This window comes from Hypanus sabinus, chromosome 21 (assembly GCF_030144855.1).
Source record: "Hypanus sabinus isolate sHypSab1 chromosome 21, sHypSab1.hap1, whole genome shotgun sequence".
Lineage (NCBI taxonomy): Eukaryota > Metazoa > Chordata > Chondrichthyes > Myliobatiformes > Dasyatidae > Hypanus > Hypanus sabinus.
The window spans coordinates 33,624,006-33,639,712 of record NC_082726.1 but is presented as its reverse complement, the minus strand read 5'-3'; positions in this window follow the sequence as shown (position 1 = coordinate 33,639,712).

The window sequence follows — 15,707 nt, the reverse complement described above, 5'->3', positions numbered from 1 at the left end:
ACTAACCCATAGAGCTATCTCCACCATTCATCAAGACCCTGACCGATCTTCCACCTCATTTTCATTACCCAGTATGATCCCCATATCACTTAGTCGCCTTATATCCAGAAGTTCATCATTCTCTGTTTTGAATGAACTCAACAGCTAAGTTTCCACAGCAATCCAGGGAAGAGAATGTCAGTTTCTGAATGAAGTGATTTCCCCTCCCCTCAATCCTATCTGGCCTATCCCTTATTCTGAGACTGTGCTCACTGGTCCCAGACTCTTCAGTCAAGAGAAGCATTCTCATTGCATCCAACCTGTTATAGAACCATAGAATACCACAGTACAAAAGTAGCTCCTTCAGTCCACCTAATCAGTGCCAACCAGGTATTCTGCCAAAAGTGAATTGTCGACTTAGTGAAGCAGCAGTACATGCAGACATGCATGCTAAACATTGCAAACGACAGGTTAGCAACCCCTCAATCAATGCATCAGACTAAAGATCCGGAGAACTGCTCATTCAGTAATGAATACCGGTGGACTATTATTCAACTAATACAGTATGCATGTGCCTTCATTATAGAAAGGATATATAAGCTTTAGAGGGGGTGCTGAGGAGATTTATCAGGCAGCTGCCCAGAGAACATTCGTCTTATGAGAAAAGACTAAGCGGGCTAGGGCTTTCCTCTTTGGAGAGAAGGAGGATGAAAAGTGACTTGATAGAGAGTATTATAATGTGTTAGAAGTATAGCTAGAGACACACAGAAAATGCTGTGTATGTGCTTGGCTGAGGGGCCAATAGTGTGAAGCTATCACCATTATGGTATTTCAGTTATTCCTGAAGTCTCCATTGTTGCTGTTTAAAATACATACTGTATAGATGGGAAAATAAAATTACTAATTACAACATAGGGTATCAATTCCAAGAATGTAGTGTAGCTGGGTTGGTAAACCAAAATGTTAACAAATAGCTAAGAAACCAACTAAATTATAGTGCTGTTTGGTGACTTTTCATTACTCTAGATGAAATTAATGATATTGGTATAAAGATGTCCCTTGTCAGGAAAAAAAACAATCAGTAAGCTTCAGAGTGAATTTCAAAATTCAACAAAATAAGGCCAAAAAATTAATAAAGAAAGGGAAGAATTAATATTATACCAAGTATGGAGGAATGTAGACTGCAGATTGTGGAATGCACTGTTGGGGAGAGTGGCTAATCACTGAATATTTAAATTGTGTCTAAACTAACACTAGAAATCAAAAGTTCAAATTTCAAAGTAAATTTATTATCAAAGTACATAAATATCACCATGTACAACCCTGAGATTCATTTTCTTGTGAGGAATATTCAATAAATCCAATAACCATAAAAGAAACAATGAAAGACTGCACCAGCTGGGCTGCAGCAACTGGAGTGCAAAAGACAGTCGTTATTCCTCTCCACACCTTGATGAATATCAGTGACAACCTTGCTGTTTCTTTAGGATTTTGTCTGTTTTTTACAAGGAAGAGTTGCTAGTTTGATGTTCAACCCAGCATGGATGGAAAATGTATGAGGAGCCGGATGGATTCGAACCCATGACCACTCACCTCATAATCTGGTGCTGATGCCACTACACCACCATTAGCACAAAAGACAAACTGCGCAGATGCAAAAAGAAAATAATAAAATAATAATAAATAAATTAGCAATTAATATCGAAAGCATGAAATGAAGAGTCCTTGAAAGTGAGTCCGTAGGTTCTGGGAACATTTCAATGATGGGGCAAGTGAAGTCGAATGAAGTTATCCCCTTTGGTTCAAGGCCCTGATGGTTGAGGGATAATAACTGTTCCTGAACCTGGTGGTGTGAGCCCTGATAATCCTGTACCTGGGCTGTGGGAGTCCCTGATGGTAGATGCTGCTTTCCTGCAACAATACTCTGTATATTAGGAGCTTAGGAGGAGAAAATGGTGCTCAATGGTGACTCCTTTGCTTGCATCTTCGGAAACAGCTCTATTTCCATCTTTAACATTTTTATTTTTCCTTTTCGGGGTTCCTTTGAAGACCCTGACCTGGAATTACACACTGGCTTTGGTTCTTTATGGGAATAGGACCCATTCTCGGCTTTTCACGACCGGCCAAGGATGCGGCCTAAGAGATTAGCTCGCCTTCAGAGTTCCAGGATCTCATGGCTCCGGAGATGGGTGGATCGAAGGTTGATGTTCCAGCAGGAAATTGGTGTGTCATGGGAGATGGAAGATCTCTGGCTGTGTGCCCAGAGACCTGAGATCTTTGGGCACAGAGCTCAGAAAAAACAACGCAACGGACTTTTAATACCATAAATCAGCGAGTTGTTTGTTATGTCTCCCCTCTCACTGTGAAACAAAGACACCTCTTTCTCCTTTGTTAAGGAGAGAGTGAGTGCCTGTGGTATGTCGAATTACCAGGTGAACGAGTAGTCTTTGGGATACTGCAAGTCTATGTCTTTGCTGTTACTTTGCTGCACGCTTGAGTGGTGGGTGCCGATGCTTTTTTTTTGCTGGTGGGGTGGGAATCGTTGCTTTGTTGCTACTTATGCATGGAAGGGGGGAGGGGGAGGGGCTATGGGGTTCTAACATTTAAATGTTATTCATTCTTTGGGGGCACCTCTGTTTTCGTGGATGGATGCAAACGAAAAGCATTTCAGGATGTACGTTTCTCTGACATTAAATGTACCTTTGAAACTTTTGTAGATATCTTCAATAGTGGGGAGGGCCTTACCCATGATGGATTGGGTGGTATCTACTACTTTTCGTAGTATTTCTCATGCAAGGACAGTAGTGTTCCTATACCAGGCTGTGATGCAACCTGTCAATATGCTCTCCACCTCCCATCTACAGAAGTTTGTCGAAGTTTTAGTCTAAGTCTATGGAGCATGTGCTGGGAGATAGGATTAATATGAAAGGGTACTCACTAGTTGACATGAATGATTTGGACCAAACGGCCTGTTGCCATGCTGTGCAATTCTATGCCTCAGTGCCTCTGCTCAATCCAGGACAAAGTAGTGACTTGATCAGAATCAGATTGTCACCCTAGTCATTTTTGAAGCCTTTAACTCTCCTTCATTCGTTCATGACAGTTATAACACAGATCATTTCCATAATCTACTGTAAAAACTTCTCCAAAATCCAGAACATTCCCGTTGGACAAGGAAAGCAGAAAGGAGATACAGAAGACTGTTGATGCTGGAATTTGGAGCAATGTAGAGTCAGAATCAGAATTAGGAATGTTGTCACTGACCTTAATCATGGTATTTGTTGTTTTGTGGCACCAGTACAGTGTAGGCATAACTATAAGTTATAATAGCAAACAAACAAAAGATTTAAATAAATAATTAGTGCTAAAGAGGAAGAGCGAGGTAGTGTTCATGGGTTTATGGAAAATTCTGAAATGTGGGAAAGTTTGTTTCTAAAATATTGAGATTTTTTGGCTCCCTAATGGAAATAATGAGAAAAGTCCAAAAATGGTGCAGGCCTTAATGATGGATGCTGGCTTCTCAAGGCACCATCTTTTGAAGATGTCCTCAACGGTGAGGAGTCTTGTGCCCGTGATGGAGGCTGGAGTAACTTAATGGGTCAGGCAACATTTATGGAGATAAATGGACAGTAGATATTCCAGATTGAGATCCATCATCTAGGACAAGAAAGCAGACATATTGATATAGTAATGCTTCATGCCAGACACCTCTCTAACTCAGAGATTTGTTAACAATGCTTCATGAAGATGCAGGAGCCCCTCAATCAAAGGGTCTATTGGAAAACTATCACCACATTACTCACTAGCACCTTCTCAATGAAATATCCTGTAGTGGAATAAATAGAAAAGCTTAACCCAGTACTGAGATAACCGATTAGAATGGGCTAAAGAGCATACTCTAGAAGATGGAGCATCAAGCAAAAGGAAGACTGCGACTGAGTTGTTGGGGGTCGGATTGGCAGCAGGAGTTGCTATAGAAGTGTGGAGAAGGGCTTTGGCAGGCTGGTCTTGCAAATAAAGACTAGTTCAAGTTCAAGTTTATTGCCATTCAACCATCTACAAGTATACTGAAAATAAAACAACATTTCTCCAGACCGAGATGCATAACACAGTACATAAAACTCACACACAACGCACAAAGTAATATTGCCACAGATAAATTAACAAATGGTAAAATAGATTCCAGATTATTGACATTAACATAAGATGCATTTACAACACAAGTCAGAAAGTCAACAGTGTAACACAACTGTTACTTCATAAGTAATGAGAACTAGGTGGTGGCAGGGAGCTCAGTAATCTCAGAACTCGGGGGAATAAGCTGTTTCCCATCCTTAATAGTCCTTGTACAAAAGCTATGGTACCTTCTTCTTGATGGTAGGACAATGAGAGAGATTCTGGGATGGATGGAATAGATCACTGACAATGCTAAGGGCCCTGCCTACACAATGCTCCTGATAAATGTCTCAGATGGGTGGAAGAGAGACCCCGATGATCTTCTCAGCAGTCCTTTCAATCCCTTGTAGGGTCTTGGAGTCAGATCCCTTGCAATTCCTGTACCAGGCAGTGATGCTTTCAAATGTGTTCCTGTAAAAATTAGTTAGAATGGGAGGGAGGGATTGAGGAGCCTCATTCACCTCAATCTCCTCAGGACAAATCGAAAGTAAAACCTACTTATAATCAGTCAAAACTATTATTGTTGGGTATGAGAGAACCCTGTACTATTAAAACACAAACCATTTCACAGATTGTGCTTTAGTCTTTGGTTTTAAAGGCATAGGAGTTGTTGGATAAAGAACAACCAAGAGCCATATAATTCACCTCTACAACCCCAGCAGACAGACGCCTGATTTAATATAATCAGCGGACAATATAATTATCAGCTAACACGAGGAAATCTGCAGATGCTGGAAATTCAAGCAACACACACAAAATGCTAGTGGAACACAGTAGGCCAGGCAGCATCTATAGGGAGAATCACTGTCGACGTTTCGGGCCGAGACCCTTCGTCAGAGAAGTGCTTCTCCCTGTAGATGTAGTTATCAGCTTATTATTTTCTAAGGTAGAACTTTGTAGCAATTCTGATCATTTAATCTTGTATAGTCAAGGTGGCTAATGTTTCATAAACTAAGAGAAGCAAAAAATGTGTGATAATGCATGTTTCTCGCACCCTACACAGTTAAGACAGAATTGCACGTGTATATACAGTAGAGTCACTGTAAGATATGCAAAACATGGCAGCTCAATTCTCTTAGCTGCATGAATTTTCTGCTACCTCATATTGGTCTCACTGAAATTACTTGAAGATAATCTTTCAACTTTAATATTGATGCCATGCTTGGAATTTCTTGGCTACCAGTGGAAATGTGTCAAGAAATGGGCTCCACTCATCTCAAAGTTCCTCACAAAATTGAAGAAGTAAATTGAATTGATGGCCATTATTCTGCATGGAAGCTGTTAGTTTGCAATTATTCAGCAAGCTTAACATGGATTCTCCATGGGGCTCCAAACAATCTGCTGGAGGAACCCCCCAGGGAAGAAAGAATTGTCCATATATCGAGTCAAAACCCTACATCTAGTACTTTCCTCCCATAGTTGCTGCTCGACATGCTGAGTTTCTTGTTTGCTGCTGGAGATCCCAGCATCTGCAATCCCTTGTGTCTCTCTATCAGGATCAAAGCCCCTGCAGAGCTGTTATCATTAACAACTATGTTCTACCTATGAGGCTGTGCTCAGTGTTAAACTGAGGGATAATCCCACTGACAGCCTTTTAAGTGCCACTCGTGCAAACCTGGTTAGTTTGGTGCATGGATTCACCCTTGGGGATATTCGCAACAGGCCACTTCAACATTCTCTTTGTTTGCCATTACTGCCTTGCAAAAAGGAAGACTTTTGTTCGGAGTAACCTGGACCCTTCAGGAGACCCACTCCTGTCTCCATGGGCATACAAACCGACTCCAGCCAATAAGACTGTGCGAGTCCCGACCCGGTTGAATTGGGAGTGTGCTGGAACTAGAGGGAGAGGGTTTGCAATTCAGGAGCAAGCCAAGGCGGTGCCCAAGCATTCTCAAGCTCTAGCAGCCAAACCTAAGGGATCGAGCCAGGACCCAACTAAGGGAAAGAGTCCTAAACTGACCCTTGGACCCTATTACCAAGAGTACAAAGACCATTTGTAGTGTGTCAATACCATTGCTTCAGGATACGGAAGAGGAAATGGACTCTGATTTGGTCTCTGTTTCAACCAAACACTCTAGTGAACCTATGGAGGAGGCTCTGAGGTCTACCGAATCACACCGACTGTCTAAGGAGCGGAGGTTCAGGGGTAGATGCAGCATCCAAACTGATCAAAATCCCTTTGGTCAACAAGGATTTGGAAGAGGTCTTCAACAAGGGAAAGGCCTCGACTCCTCCACAGCACCGACCCTATGACTAGATCTACAGCCTGGTGTTGCAAAGGGCTGCTGGAGGCAACTGGAAGCGGACCCAAGTGAGGGACACTGGCACGGAGACTTGACATGGAGGTGGATTTGGACATGACTCGGACTCAGAACTTAACTTGGAATGAACTTAGAGCAGCCTGGACCTGGACTGAACTTGGACTCAGAGCCTGGACCTGAAACACGGAGACGACAACACCAAACAAAGACAGACATTTCATATCTTGGCTTGGAGGAGCGGCAAACAGCCAGCAATCCTTAGCTAGAAGATACAGAATTCCCAACTCGGAGTAGCAGCAAATGGCCAGACCTACTCAGCTGGGAACAAGACGACTAAACCAACCAACGACTGACAATACAAATCTAGACATGGAGTAGCTTATGTAGGGCAAAACAGCTGGTGACTCAGCTGGATGACAGGCTCTCAACTCGATCCAGGAACTGCGGGCGGCTCGGAAGACAGTCCCTTATTCAGAAGGAGCACAGCCACACTGCTGAGGTGACGAACCAGCAGCGAGTAGATGTAAGCTGGAGTCTTTATGGTGCCGTTTTGAATGAAGATCAGGTGCCTCAATCAAGGAGCCAGGCAAAACATGGGGAAAAGGTAATCAACAGAAACAAGAAGTCAGCAGACCAGACCGTGACACCTGGAACTTGTCCTCCAAGGGGTCAATTATACGCATTCTCAGGTCCAGAGAGAAGCTCTATGGAGGAGTATATAAAGGAGGTTTTTGCCCTGGGATTCATTCAGCTTTCCAGCCAGCATGGACTTTTCATATGGAAGAAGGACAGGATGTGACCATCCATTGACTATAGAGGGCTGAATCACATAATGGCCAAAAAGCATTACTTCCTTCCACTCACTTTTGGCATTCTCCAAGGGGCAAGAGTATTCTCAAAGCTGTACTTGTGAAGTGCGTACAATCCGGTCTGCATAAAGGGGCGCAACAAGTGGAAGACTGCATTCAACACACTGACAGAACACTGTGAGTACCTGGTCATGCCCTTTGGCCCTGCGAACATCCAAGGTTTTTGAGGCCTTTATAAACAAGGTGTTCTAGAATGCTCTCCATAAGTACACCTTCGTCTACTTAGATGATATTCTAATCTTCTTGAAGTCCATGGAGAAGCACGTCACTCACATCAGATAACTATTAAAGAGGCTTCTGGATCAAGGACTTCATGTCAAGCTGGAGAAACCTGAATTTCATGTAGCCATCGTTTCATTTTTGGGCATGAATGGCAACCTCAAGATGGATTCCACAAAGACACAGGCAGGCAGAGATTCATATTGGCTTCAACATGAAACAAATCCAACATTTCCTGAGATTTGCCAGCTTTTACAGTAAACTCATCAGGAACTCCCAGCTCAGTGACTTCAGTTCTTGAGAATCAATTTCAAAAGCACCATTGGTATCTGATGTTAGAACTGGTAAACTATGGTGTTTATAGTTTAGTTTACTGTATATCTGCCGATGAAGAGTGGTAAAGCTGAGCTTGGAGCAATGCTGAACAAACACTCTATTGACTTTAGTAAAGTACTGAAATAGGATGTTAAAAGCATTTCTGCAACAATGGCACAGTTAGTAGAGGTGCAGCCTTTCAGCCTCAGTGACCCTGGCTTGACCGTGAATTCAGGTGCAGCCTGTGGAGTTGTATATTCTCCTTGTAAGTGCATGGGTTTTCTGTGGGTGTCTCAGTCTCCTTCCATGTCCCAAAGGTGTGCAGCTTGGTGGAAGGAAACTGATCACTGCATGTTGTCCCTGCTGCATAGATGAGTGGCAGAATCTGGGGAGAGATTATGGGAATGTTGGGAGAATAAAGTGGCATCAGATTAGGACTGGTGTATAAAGTAACAGAGGGCCAAAGATAGGTGTAAATTAGGATTCTGGTGAGGATGCTGTCACTTTGCCTCAGTGAGAATATAGAACATAGACCATAAAACAATACAGCTCAGGAACAGGCTATTTGGCCCATCAGTGTGATTGATCCTTCCTATACATCAGTTCCACCCATCTGCTATGTCTCCTCTGAATGCACCTGTAATATTGTTCCTGATTGGTAGTGCAACTCCTCCCCCTCTTTCACCTCCTCCTCTATCTTTTCAAATACTTCAAAAATCTGATACATTAATCACCCATTCCTGCCCCTTTCTCAACCAAGTTTCAGTAATGGCTACAACAGCATAGTTCCACGTACTGATCCATGCTCTAAATTCATCATCCTTACCCGTAATATTCCTGGCATTAAAATATACACACTTCAACTATTCAACCCATCAAGGTTCAAGATTCATTTATTATCAAAGAATGTATAAATTATGCAACCCTGAGATTTGCTTGCTCACAGGTGGCCACAAAGCAAGAAACCCGAAAGAACCCTATTAAAGAAAAAAAATAAAAGACCAACACCCAACGTGCAAGAGAAGAAAAAAATAATGAAAACAATTGAAATGAGCACCAGCCGCATTCCAAACCCAGAGCAGCCTAGAGTAGGCCCAAAGCACAGCATAGAGCACAGCAGCTGGGGTAGTCTTCATAGTCTCAGAGCCATGGATTTGACAAGTGCAGAGAATCAGCAAAATCAGCTCTCACCCTAGATCCTGACTCCCTGACTCCCTGTCTTTTCACAAACAAGAGAAAATCTTCAGATTCTGTAAGTCCAAGCAACACACACACTAAGTGCTGGTGAAACTCAGCTGGCCAAGCAGCATCTATGGAAAAGAGATATCAGTCAACATTTCGGGCTGGGACCCTTCATTAAGACTAGAGTAAAAAGATGAGAAGTCAGAAGAAGACTTCTGTTTTTTCTGTCTATCTGGGCCACCATTTGAATTGACCCAATAATGGAATAACAAAAGTGTCTGGTGACCTGGAGAGAAAAGTGAAGATCACAAGGACCAAGTGAAATCATCTCTCTGATCCGATTTGGGCCAGCAATTACATTGTCTAAACTGTGTATCGTACCTCCTACTAGGACCTAGTTGTAGTGAAAGGCTCTGGGCCTAGACAATGCTACCTATTGACTCACTCTGGGCCCCAGATTTCACTGCTCAGCCCAAAGCTGCTTCAAGCTCTTCAAATCAGCTCAGCAGCCAGAGTGATACAACCTCACTTCTAGGCCAGTTGTATGGGCACTAAATCTCCACTGCCCAGGCCTTAACCTTGTACCCGGGCCAGTTGAACAATCAGTGGAACTTCTCTGCACCGGCCCTGACTTCTCTTTTCGACATTCAGAAGGATTCAGCCTTGCTCCCAAGCCAGCTGTACATGCATCAGAACCGCAGCTGCAACAATTCTGCCACATACTATTTTACATTTTTCCCCAAAGCTTGCCTTGCCATCACTTGCCCTTCACTCATTGTGGCGATAATTTAACACAATTTACCTCAGAAAACGTAATTTAGTGATGTTTTTAGCCAGATTTCTCAGCTTCTTGACTATCCCTGTTGTTTTGATTTTAGCTTTCAATACTTCTCCTAACATCTACCTTCTGGTCCAATCCTTTCCTTATTGACCTGGGTCTCCAGTTCCCAGCCCGCTGCAAAACTAGTTTAAATTCTCCTGAGTAGCATCAGAAAACCTTTTGGTCAGGATATTGGTTTCCCTCCAGTTCAGGAGCAACCCGTCTCTCTCAGACAGGTCACCCCTTCCCCAGGAAAGGCTCCAATGATCCATGAACTGGAAAACCCATTCCCTGCACCATCTCCTCAGCCACTCATTCATCTGTGCTAATATCCCATTCCTACCTGCACTAGCCCGTGGCACAGGGAGAAAAGAGGAGAATACAACCTTGGAGGATGATATTTTCAACCTCTTTCCTAACTCTATACCCTCACTGAGGAGGATCACTTCCACTTTTCTGCCTATGGCATTGGTGCCAATAGGCACTACGATTTCTCGCTGTTCCCCTTCCCTCTTGAGATATCCTGCAGCCACTCCAATATATCATGGACAGCAGCAGGTAACATACCATCGTGGTATCTCTCTTGCGGCCACAATCTCCTTTCTGCCCATCTAACTATCCAGTCCCCTATAACGACTGCACTGCCTGACCTCGCCCTTCCCTGTCAAGACTGAGAGCTGGCTGCTGCTGCCATGATTTGATGGGTCATCTCCCAACCCCCGCAGCAGTGTTGCTGAGGGAAATGGCCACAGTGGAACGCTGTACTGACTTCTTAATCCCCTTACTTCTCCTGGTGGTCACCCATCTACTGTCAGATGCCTGTACTCTGGGTGTGACCACCTCTTCAATCTCAATTACTCCTCCAGGAAAATGGGAGCTGATGATGCCCCATTGAGGCTTATCCAATTGAAAAGCCTTAATGGGACTTATTGGAAAGACTTAATAAGTTTAACACCTAAAGGACTGTTCAGTTCTTGAGCTAACCGGCAAAACGCTAATCACTACAGCTGAGAAACGCTACTTTGTCGTTAAATCGACTTTCTTGTTTGTTAATTTGTCTTGTTCTTTTATTGTGTCCTTTCTTGTAAAAATTATGAATGATCTCTGTTTAATTTTTGCTTTTCTTGTGAGGGCTACTCATAAGTGCCTGTGTTGCTGTTGCAAACAGGTTTTTCATTACACCTGTGCATATTGGGCGTTTGTGCATATGACCATAAAGTCAATGTGACTTGTGAGAGGGAGTGAAAGTGGTAGAGCTGGTGCCTATGGGGCCTGTGAAGGACAGAAGTATTGCCAATGTGATCAACCTATAGAAAGAAGAAAATAGCAAGAAGGAATGAAGGGTAAGATAATTATTTCAGGGAGTTGATCTCCCCTGTGAAACTACTGACTCTTGTTACCGGGTGAAACACTGTTTAATAAAAAAAAGAGTTGCAGCAGAAGGTTGAGTACAGTTCTGTCCCCAGATGAAAGTGGCCCTGGCTCCGACCCCTGTCAACGCCTTTTAATGTGAACTTCGGGATTGATTGTCAAAGTGATTGAGTTTCCCCAGAACTTTCCCAGACGGAATGTCTGATAGATTCATAGCTTCATTATTAACTCCACTTTTTCGCCAGGGCAGCCAATCAGTAACCACTATTAAATTACTGAGCTTTTAATCTGCGGCTGGCCTGGAAGTTTGATGTGTGTGGGACTGGGAGCAGCAGTGTGGGGAGGGTTCTGAGGAGTGTGCCTGGGGGCGGGGGGGGGGGGAGCGGCGAGCGGATAAGGGAGGTAGGAAGAGAAGCCAGACTTTGTCCAGAAACAAACAGCCTCATTAATGCATTGTCACAGATTTCATTAAACAGGCTGACCTCAGCAGAGTTGTCATAAATCAGCAGACACCGGGCTTGCCACTGGCTGATAGCAAGAACACCACATGAAACATGGTGATGAGATTGTAGGAACGTCTACTACTGGCCAATTACTCAATGTTCATCCACTCCGCTGTGAAAAAGACTCTGAGCATCCCTGGGAACCGCGTTCCAGGTTGTGTCCTGAAATCTTTGAACTCTTTTCTTTTTGAGAGACCTAATCTTAAATCTGTTTGAACTCACAGGAGATTAAACAACAGTTTAATCTCACAGATTTAATCGGAACCTGAGGGGCAACATTTTCACCCAGAGGGTGGTCAGGATATGGAATGAGCTGCCCGAGGAAGTGGTTGAGGCAGGTACATTAACAACATTTAAAATCTGCTTTGGCAAGTAAATTCATAAGAAAGATTTAGAGAGAGATGGGCCAATTCTGGGGAAATGGGACTCATTTAGATTGGAATTTTGGTCTGCATGGATCAGTTGGGCTGAAGGGCCTGCATTCAGGCTCTAAGACTGTCTAACAGTGAGGACTCAAAGGTGCCAACCCTCACACAACATCCACACCATTCTGCTGTTGTTCAGGGGAAGGAGCAGAAAGCATGCCTTTGCACCATTCCTCAGGTGATTCCTTCACACACTTACTCTCAATAATGCCCTCAGATTGCCGAACATTCCCTAATTATCCTCCACTCCCTTATTATCACCCTTACCTGTGGTAACTTCATTGTACTCTGCCTCTTTGTCACTCCCTCACACTCCCTCTTTCACAAACTCCCTCACACTCCCTTTCTCAGCGACTCCTACACACTCTCCCTCTCTCAGTATGAAACTCCCTCCCCCCAAAACTCTCTCTCTCTCTCTCTCTCTCTCTCTCTCTCCCCTCTCTCTTCCATTCTCAGTAAGTAAGCAACCATTGCCTATGCTTTGAGGTTGACATGGTTAGTTTATTATGGAGTTTACTATTTTGTTTCTAGAATCACGGGAACACAGATCCTCACCATCATGTTTATCCATCACTGGCGATGTACAAGGATCAATACTGACCCAAAGTCTCTGGTCTGTTTCTCTGACAGATGCTGAATGAATGAACTGCTTGAATTATAGTAACCGCTGACTGGAACTATATATAGTATCATAATAAATAGAGCTGTAAACACTGCAGGTCGGGCAGCATCTGTGGGGAAAATAAATCAGAATTAGTGTTTTAGGCCAAAGAGTCTTTGTCAGAATTAGGAGAGAGTAATGAGTAACACACACAAAATGCTGGAGGAGCTCAGCAGGCCAGGCAGCATCTATGGAAAAGAGTACAGTTGGCATTTGGGACTGAGATCCTTCAGCAGGACTATGTAATGACCTATTTTTCACTGTGGTATCATGTTTTAGTTTAAATGAGTTTAACTTAGGAACCTTGAGGCTTCATCAATAATAAATTGCTATTGATACCACTGATGGACTGAGCTGATAGTACATTTTGGCTAATGCAAATAGGTTTACACTGTATAGCTACATCATTGATGAACTCTGTCTACCCTAATCTGTTCACACTTTCCCTCTGAGCACACAGCAGAATCTCAGGCCAATGATTAAGGACATAAAGCATGTGACAAAAAATACATACAAGGGCTCTTGAGGCCAAGGGATTCAAAAGCCAGAGGTAGGACCTGGGGGAGGCTGCATTTTAGCAATCAAAACTAGGCTGGAATCTGAAAGAATGGTGAAAGAAAAATGGCAGCAACGTAAATGGTAAGTGTAGAGTAAATAGCAATAAAGGCATAGGACATAATGCTGTGATGTGTTCTATTGATTAAAAAAATCCTGATCAATATTCCAATTATTGACTTGTCAAGTATTAGAAAAAGTGGTGGTGCAACGAGTCAGCAGATAAAGGCGCTGTCTCATAATCAATCCAACAACATGTTGTTGTTGTCAAAATCATGTTGTTGTCTATATGGAGTTTGCATGATCACCCTGCGACTGTGTAATTTTCCTCTGTGTGCTCCAGTTTCCTTCCACATCCCCAAAAAGTGCAATTGATATATTAATTGCACTATAAAATAGCCCTCGTACAAACTGGTAAATTGGTTTATTATTGTTCTCTACAATAAATCCTCTTTAGCCCTCCTGATGTTTCTCTTGTGTCCTCTTGTATTTCTTACATTCAATTTATGTTTACTGTAATTGATTTATTTTGTCTTTCTATATTATTGTGCATTGCATTATACTGCTGCTGCTAAGTTAGCAAATTTCACAACACAAGTCTATGACAATAAACCTGATTCTGCTCTATTCTTCGAGGCTTCAGTTTTCTTCCAGATTCCAAAGCTATACAGGTTGGTATATTGATTGGTTATTCTAAATTGTTGTTTGTAGGTGATGGTAGAATCTGAAGGTGCAATGAATTTGGAGACTATATGAAAATTAAATTAATGTAGCATTAGTGTAAATGGATGGTTCATGGTTAGCATAAACTTAGTGGACTAAAGGGTCAGTTTTCATATCATGCTTCTAAGAGCATATCCAGTAGATTGTCTATATCCTTACTAAACAGCAGACCAATATCTTTTCATCTTTCTGGAACAGGTGTGCAAAGTCTACTCTTGTATTTGATTCATCCTTGTTAATATATGTTTATCAGTGACCCTGTTTTCCCCTGCCAAGGCATTGGAATATCCATGGAATAACATTTTCTACATTTAATACTTCTAATGGATCGATTTCACTAGGCTTATCAAAGTAAAGTTGTTCTTCCTCAGGAGCAATTCACATGCATTTTGAATTGAACTTCAATCTAGTACCAAAAAGCAGGGATTAGTAAACAAGTTTAATTATCACCAAAAAACAAATTGCTAATGCATTAAATTATGTACCAGGAGAAAAAGGAGGCTGATCAGTCTGTCATGCCATGACAACTTCTGATGCAAAAAATCATCAGTACCATTCTTTCTCCTTATTCTCTAGTAGCCCTGCATCTTAGTTTCTCTCCCATACCTATAGAATGTAGTCTCTTCAATATTTTTCTATATTCTCATATTTTTCCCATATTTCCTTACAGAGACCATTCAGCCCACTGAGCACATAGCAATTCACAGCACCACCCCATCCTCCCGATTAACCCTTTGCTCCAATCTAATCTCACTACATTCTTTTGCCACTCAGCTGCTCTCTGGACCACTTCCAGCAATTGGTTAACCTCTCCCCATGTCTATAGGATGTGGGAGAAATGTGGAACACCTGGCAACAGCTCAAATAATATGTGATCCCACGGGGAAAGTTCAAACTCTAAACACACCATACCGAAATGTCTGGATTAAATCTAGATTGCTGGGGCTGTGTGGCAGCATGCAGTTGTGCCACCTTTTTACTTTATCTTTATTTTACTCTGCCTTTAAAACTGAAGTTGAGCAATAGGAACTCAAACACAGATGCTGAGGGGAATTATAAAAATCACAGTTACTTGCAGGGAATATTTTGAGCATGCACAGATCAGAGTTTCCAACTGTTGTTTACTGAATTTATGGAAGTTCTTCAGTAAAACTCTCGAGCAAAGTTTGCTTTGGTTTTAAATACTAAATGCTTTTAGATGATATCGGCTTTGCATTAGATCAGCTGAAAACATTTGTTCAAACTATAAAGGCATGCAAGTCAAGTAACTGGTTTCATTGAGAGCAGAGATAGGGCCATTTTAGTGTTGACAGAATATCTTCTGGAACCCAGAAATTACAAATAAATTTCAGTGAGTTCTTGGCATGGAATATCAAAGAATTACTGAAACAAAGCCTAGTTATAAATCAAGTCAGATGACTTGTTTTAAATCTGCCAATTCTGACATCACTGAAATGGGATCTTCTTTGTATCATAAGCTTGCATACCAGTAGATGGCAAGATTGCACCATACATGTCAGATTTTCATAATTTATCACAGAATCATAGACTAATACAGAAAGAGACCATTCAGCCTATCAATTCTGTCCTATATCACTTAAATAATTACTAAATTTCTCTGCTCCTTCTAAAGAGTTTAATAAACTTT